The 7,213-nt window shown below is 40.7% G+C and overlaps 1 protein-coding gene across 2 annotated transcripts in view; it reads left to right on the top strand.

Annotated features, from left to right (window-relative positions):
• The first annotated feature begins 230 nt into the window (after positions 1-230).
• The window catches only part of LOC109030941 (monocarboxylate transporter 2), a 650,400-nt gene continuing 643,417 nt past the window's right edge, over positions 231-7,213 (top strand). Inside the window, exons 1-2 of one of the 2 annotated variants that reach the window (XM_072300844.1) lie at positions 231-858; positions 2,205-2,532. The gene's annotated coding sequence lies outside the window, so the exon portion shown is untranslated. Of the gene's footprint in view, positions 859-1,353; positions 2,533-7,213 lie in introns of those variants that run through there. The other variant, XM_019042218.2, reaches the window with a different exon arrangement.

The following is a 7,213-nucleotide window of genomic DNA, read 5'->3' as shown; positions in this document are numbered from 1 at the left end:
TCCCTTCCGGCCCTATGACGTCACGGGACGATGGTCGATGCACCCGGGCCGCGCGGGATTTCGAACTCCGCGGGACTCGACGCGGAGCGCATCGTGCAGTGCGGGTTGCCTAGCAACGCTTTTCGCGGCAACTCCGGATGCACCCCCGAGCGGCTGCGTGCGCCCTGCTCGGGGCAACCTACAACCTACTCCAAAGCGTCACGGGTTGAGCCTGATTTAGTGCCCCGCGTGACGTTCCGCCGAGCGTACCCCGTCACGTCGTCCTCCGCCGTTCCCGCCGACGCGACGCGACGTCCACGTGCTCGAGTGACCTCGCTGCCCGATGACCCCGCGACGCGAAACCACCGTCGCGATGACGTCATAGTTTACACTGATCCTTCCTAGCTGACCCTCATGAAATGACTTCGACTCATTCTTTAGATCAATGTTCATTTTTCTCGAGGACCATTTGACCCTTGATAATGGTCTCAAGAATGTGCGGCATGACGTTGTTTAGGTCGTTCTTCACGTCGGTGTCAAGATTGTGATTTCTACGGACCTTTTGAAAAATGTCGCCCCTTAAAATTGCATCGATTTATGACTAAAAGTGATTGATCTGAAATACAAAATGATTTAGAGTTTTTGTGGGGTTATTCGCGGAGTGATCATTGAACTCTTAATGTAGATTCTGATGATGTTATTTCTTGAGACCTACACCCACTACACCGTGCTTACGTGAAATTCCACCTTGAAAAAGGGCATTAACTTATGATTGAGGTTGATTGATCTGAGCACACGTTTTCTAAATGGGCCTAACTTTTGGGTTCTTGGATTCGCACGTTTTTCCCGAATTGACCCGTTAAAATTGACCTCATGATGGTAATAATAATATCATAACTATAACAGGACCTTCGCTGTATTATACTGAATTTGCAAATTTTGCGGTAAAAATTGCTTCAGATTATTTCAAAACCAATGTATGATTGTTTTGAGAAAAACTGTATCTTCCAGACGATTTTGGCTATTTTACCTTAAAATTCAGTTTTAAAACAACTATTCTCCTATTAATATCGGAATTTATCCATTTATCCATACTCCTTCCATTCTCAAACCGAATTTGAAATTTTTTTTATGAAAGTTGCACTAATTTGTGACCAATATCGATTGATATTCGCCACTGATTGATCCTTTCCAAAATGATTTAATTTATTGCTGTTTAGAATTCGTTTCAATAGTTCCCATAAACACTTCAATTCCGATTCAAATAATAGCAATACATATTGCAATAGTGCCAAGCACTCCAACAGTCCTCTCAAAAATGTCGCAAATTTAACCACAGATTTCATTGATTAAGGACCAAATATGATCTAACTGAAATTCTGGTCCTTCCAAAATAGTTTTAATCAACTCAAATTAAATTTAATTTGCGGATTGATATTTTGATATCGGCCTCAAAAATTGCACTCATCCGTGACAGTATTCACGTGATCATATATTTCGGTTGTGCGGTGCAGCCAGGAAAACTGCCAGGGTCTTAAGTACTTAGTGTTTTCCCATGAAATTTTAATATCCCAGCGTAACTGCACGCAATGCAGCCGTTTTTAGCTCGCGGTAAACTAATCGGTCGTTAAACATCAAATCCCTCGATCACATGCTTGCTTTTATTGGGTGTGAAACCGAGTCCCGCTTATTAAAGAGCGGCAGATTACCAGTCCAGGTGATAAACTTGACTCAATGGATCTTTTACAACTCGCAGCGTGTCCGAAGTAGTAATCCCCTCGCAAAGGTTCATCCTATTTGCGACGTAATTCACGGACGAAAGGTCTGCAGTCGCGCGTGAAAGTCTAATAGAGCGTAATTTTAGCGAGGGTTTTGATTCTTGTTTCGGTATTAGGTCACATAGGGGTTTCTGGCCAGCTCTGTTGATCGGCCGAAAATGCGATGGAGATCACAAAACGAGGTTCCCAGTTTTAATGAATGTTAATCTTCCAGCCCAGTCATCATTGATTAATTGAAACGAATAGGTTTTACGGGTGTGGTTATGCAATCCGGCATAAATATGCAGTTTTAAGCTGACCTATTTCCCTGAATTTAATATTTTGGATTTTTGCGTTACACAGTTTTTCATCGTATGTCGGTCGTTCATGTGAATTGTACAATTTTATTCAACTTTTATCACATGGATTCGAGGTGCGACTGGTTAACTCCTTCAAAATCATTTTTAGTGTCGCGCGTTCTTCATTGAAAACACGGCGGGGATACAGTTTTGTTAGCTCTTGAATTCATATACATCAGTAGGATTAATGGAGCATGCTGTGTCAAAGATCCACTAGTTGATTTCGGCGTGATTTGTGGTTCCGGTGTGATTTGTGGTTTCGGAGTGGTGGTGTTGCACACAAAAACATGAATTGCATTGCGTTAATCCTTGCACACTAATGCACTTATTGCCTTTTGAATATATTCTCTCGAGCTCTCTCTCGCCCACCTCATGCGATGATCTCCGACCTGAACAGCAGTTACCGCAAGCGGATTTATCGCTAACATCGTCTACAGGTAAATGAATTATTATTTATTTGCGCGTACTTTGTCCTCGAGGGGAAAAATACGTGATATAAAAACAATAGAGAGAACAAACTCAGTGAGCCAAAAATTACGTTATGATGGACTTGCTCGGCCAAGCATGACACGTGTTTATCCATACATGTACCATACTTCCGAGATCCATGCAGAGTTAATAAGACTGAAATCAACGGATTCAAACAGAACAGCCTAACTACACCAGGCGTTGCATAATGTTATTTTACGTGTTTTTGTATTTATGACCAGAAAGCGAAGCAACATTCTTACTTGAAAGTCATTTATCATATTGACACAATTATTATTATTGTTAAGTCTCAGAGAAGCAAAGTATATCAGCTTATTCTCATTTGTAGCATTGGAAGGTGTTATTGTTTGGATCCAGCTCAATATCGTGGAGAATCCCTAATGTGACGTTACCTAAATATCAGCCCTGTGAACCGAGAGGTTCAGTTGTACGAACCAATAAACTTTGGTTGACATCGAGGATGTTCCATGTTGACCAAAGTTTCTCGTCTCGTCGAAGTGAAGCACCGTAATGTCAACTAGAGTGGTCGGTTCGCTCGACTAAGAGCTCAGTTTTTTGGAACGAATAACGCTTTCTAAATCATTCGGTTCATAAAATTGAGGTTTCTTTCTTCGCGTGGTTACTTTTCCCTGAAAGCTGCCCAAAATTTGGAATATTTTCCACCCTTCCCTCTCAAAGCATGTGAAATACAAAATATCTGGCTTTGATGGATATCCAAGGAGTTTGGAGAACGTGTGATAAAATCTGACGGAGTTTCGCTGGATCTTGGAAAGTTTGAGGCAACTTTAACGATATTTCAAAGTTAAATCGTGAGAGGCAACTATAACGCTCCAGAGCTTTTTGCGTTCCTTCTGATGTAACCGCGGTTGCAATACGAGTGCAGCACGACTTTGCTCTCAGCGAAGAGGACACTGCATTAATCACTGAATACGATACAAGTTACTTTTAACACTTTCGTCGTACGGAAATATTCACAGGCGTTTTTTACCTAAGTTAAACTGTCTAGAAAATGTACTCGAACTTCACAGATTCTCAGAATTACATTTGTAATCTCTTCTAGGTCTAGAACAGTGGCGTGGCGTGCTTTGCGATATATCGAATGATCTGCCATTTAAAGCTATGGAAAATGATCGATAAATAGGGTGTTCGCATCGAACGCCGTAATAATCGATTATTTATCATAGCTTCGAATGGAGAAATGTCGATAATCGATCATTCACGCCTCGCCACTGGTGTAGAAGGCATCCTAAGCCGCTTTATTTCTAAAATGGACTCGTGTAATTGAATGAACGCCAGTTACACTGAAGAGAAAGTATAACGAATTTTACCAGAAGTATGATAAATTCTACCATGAGTCTACTTGATTTTTCACAGAGTAATACTGTAGGATGAGCTAACCAGTCATCTGGTACCACTCACCATACTTCTGGTGAATGCGAATTTACAGATACAGTATTTTCATGAAGTCTGTTGGTGATTTTCATACTCATATAGCTATAGTTAAAATAATTTGTTCTACTTTTGAATTTACTATAGTTGATCTAACCGAATTATCACTGTTCCTCAAACCATACTGCATGATGCAGGATGCATTTTGGATTTTGGATTTTACCTTTGTTTTTCTCCCGATCATGTTGTTGTAGATTTTAGTTGGCGATAGCTATTTCGATCATCAGAGCATCCTCAGGCCACATGGTAAACACTATTAAGTCACATGGTAGACACTGGTAAACTTATTAAAAACATATTAAAACTCATCAAAAACTTGTTAATTCTACGTTAATTTTTTTTTAAATGTGTTGTTTAATACGTTTTTTAACAAGTGTTTAATGAGTTTTAATATGTTTTTAATAAGTTTACCAGTTTCTACCGTAACTTAATAGTGTTTACCATGTGGCCTGAGGGTGATCTGATGATCGAAACAGCTATCGCCAACTAAAATCTACAACAACGTGATCGGGGGAAAAACAAAGTTAAAATCAAAAATCCAAAATGCATCCCGATAAAAAGAGCTTTAACTTCAAATTAAACAATAATTTATGGTAAGATGTTACAGAGCTTGCTATTTTCATTACTTATACTACTTTTTATTAATTTTTGTTACTCTGGATTATTTTAACCATGAGTCAGTGCACAATAGTAATAGACCGAGAGCTCATGACGATTCGTTCAACCGGAATAATATAAATTTGCCACCCACCTCATTCGAAGCGGATTTTGGTGTGTAAAAAGAAATGGGCGGTCTGGCAGGTCAAACCGGTTGCATTAAGAAAGTTTTAGGCCCCTAAAAAGCCCAAAAATTGCTCGGATTTTGACCGGAAACATATACACTTGAAATTGGGCTCATTTAACGCGGAAAACCTTCCTGATTAAGGATCAGTCGGTCTGGCAGCCGAAATCGGTTGCTTAAGGGCCGCCAGACCGGTTCAAAGTTGGAAAAAAAGTGCTCAAATTTCAACCGGAAACATATACATTTGATATTGGGCTCATTTAACGCGGAAAACCTTCCTGATTAAGGATCAGTCGGTCTGGCAGCCGAAATCGGTTGCTTAAGGACCGCCAGACCGAACTTTCTCCGGAAATTCTTGATTAGTTATATATATATAAGGTGGCTCAGACCTACTATTCCAGGCCTTTTTTCAAGGAAAACTGGTTTTGATGTTTTGAGAAGTGGTCAGTGGAATAGGGAATGGACCAAAAAGAATCCAAATTTCATATATTCAGGACCCCTCACGACCCTTTAGGGGGTATTTTTGGGGGGCCCCCCTTGTAACTAAAAATTGCGTTGAGAAACGTGGTCATTTAAGTTCAATGAGAATAGAGTCCACGCAAAAGTTCAATAAGTATGGAGTAAAAGAATATGCCGTCTCTCAATTTTCAATCAAATTAAAGACCCTCCAAAGAGAGGGGGGGGGGGGGGCTGCGGCTGGTGTTACCGTGCTTGAGCTCCCCACGATGAACACCAGTTTTCTTTCAAATGAACTAACATCCCTGGAAAAGCTGCAATTCTGAGCTATTATAGGGTAACTTTTCATGAAAAACACGATATTTTAGGTTTAAAAGACCTAAGAGGACTCCCCAAGGTCATGCGGGGAAAGGGCGCACTGCGCAAGCCCCGTTTGTCCTCTCCATGTCAAAAGCCTAACCTTAACTGTTCAAGAGAAACACGCATGTTGAGGTTTAAGATTCCCAAAGGGCTTTCCACAGTAGGATGTGTCTTTTTCGCAAAAGTTTCAAATAGTCCCGCTCCACCGGGTTTTCCCGGTGATGCCTGGCATTAGGATCGCCTACTAAAAATTGGAACTTGATTGGACAATTTTTGGACCTACCGATACACTTTAAATGCAAATTTGGATCCATAGGTCCAAAGATTTAAAAAAAAAAAATAGATAAATAAATTAATAAACCAAAAAACCAAAACTAGCTGAGTGAAAAACGTCGGTCATATGAACCAAACGTACGGTGTTCAATATCGGCCGTATTGTTCGGTGCTGTAGCCCTCCCGGTCCTGAGAACCGTATCCTCCGTTCATGTAACCGAGCACCCACACCGAACAGAACTAAGGAAAAAACTCGGTTGCATGAACTGAGGATGCGGTTCCCAGAACCAAGAGAGCGGTTACATGAACCGAAAAATACTGCCGGTGAACACGGTCGTGTGAACACCGTTCACACGACTGAACTTTTATTCTCAGCTGGTTCTGTACCGGTATGGCGGTGAAAATTGACGAAAATGGGGAGTTCTTGCGATTTTTTCTCTCTTCTCCAATCTCCTCTTCTTAATCGGAACGACTACAATAAGTATCTTATTATATTTTCCTAAGTTTGCAATAAAGCGAAGAATCGAAAACAAAGGGTTGTATTTAATCGTGGGTTTATGTGCCTCTCATGATATATGTATGAAGTTGACATATTGGTCTATATGACCAGCCTGAGATGACGTCCCTGCAGTAGGGTATGGCTCTTATCTAACAACAGCAGGGTGAATAATGGAATTTCCTAAGCAGCATCCCCTGGATCGGTATTATTTAATGTGAAGGACTGTAAAAAAATTGGAGTCCCTCACAGCAAGGTCACAATGATGCCGCAAACGGGGGAAAGTTCTCGCGCTTTAATTTGAGGAACCCGCATTCTTACGGTCTTTGCCGATTGGACAAGTGTTTACGTGGAAGCTGTAGATACTATCGACACCCATTATTTTTCATCATTTAACTCCGGTGCAGAGTAAAATATTTTAAGATACTCGTATCTGGTCTTGAATGATTACCTACCTCTCGAACGGCGGGATGAAATGACCTCAAAAACCGGATTTTAACAGCAGACATCCATTTTTTCGAAGTTTGCCCTCCCTATTGGCGAATTGAAAGTCTGAAGAAACATCATGGTCTTACACGTGCCACTAATTTTTGCGTAGCTTAAGAATATTGAAACAGATTTGGTCTCGGAATAGCAATTGCCCTCTCACGCGGTGGGCTGAGGCACACCTAAAATGCAATTGCCGCACTTAATACCACAAGAGTTGTCCTTAGTGTGAAACTTGTTATACATAATATAGAACAGAGCAGGAGCATGATATTATCATAATCTTTATCTCTTTAAGATAATACTTTTTATCAAAAAAGATGAGTTT

This window comes from Bemisia tabaci, chromosome 5 (assembly GCF_918797505.1).
Source record: "Bemisia tabaci chromosome 5, PGI_BMITA_v3".
Classification (NCBI taxonomy): domain Eukaryota; kingdom Metazoa; phylum Arthropoda; class Insecta; order Hemiptera; family Aleyrodidae; genus Bemisia; species Bemisia tabaci.
The sequence above is the reverse complement of the archived record's forward strand: the minus strand, read 5'-3'. Positions and strand labels throughout refer to the sequence as shown.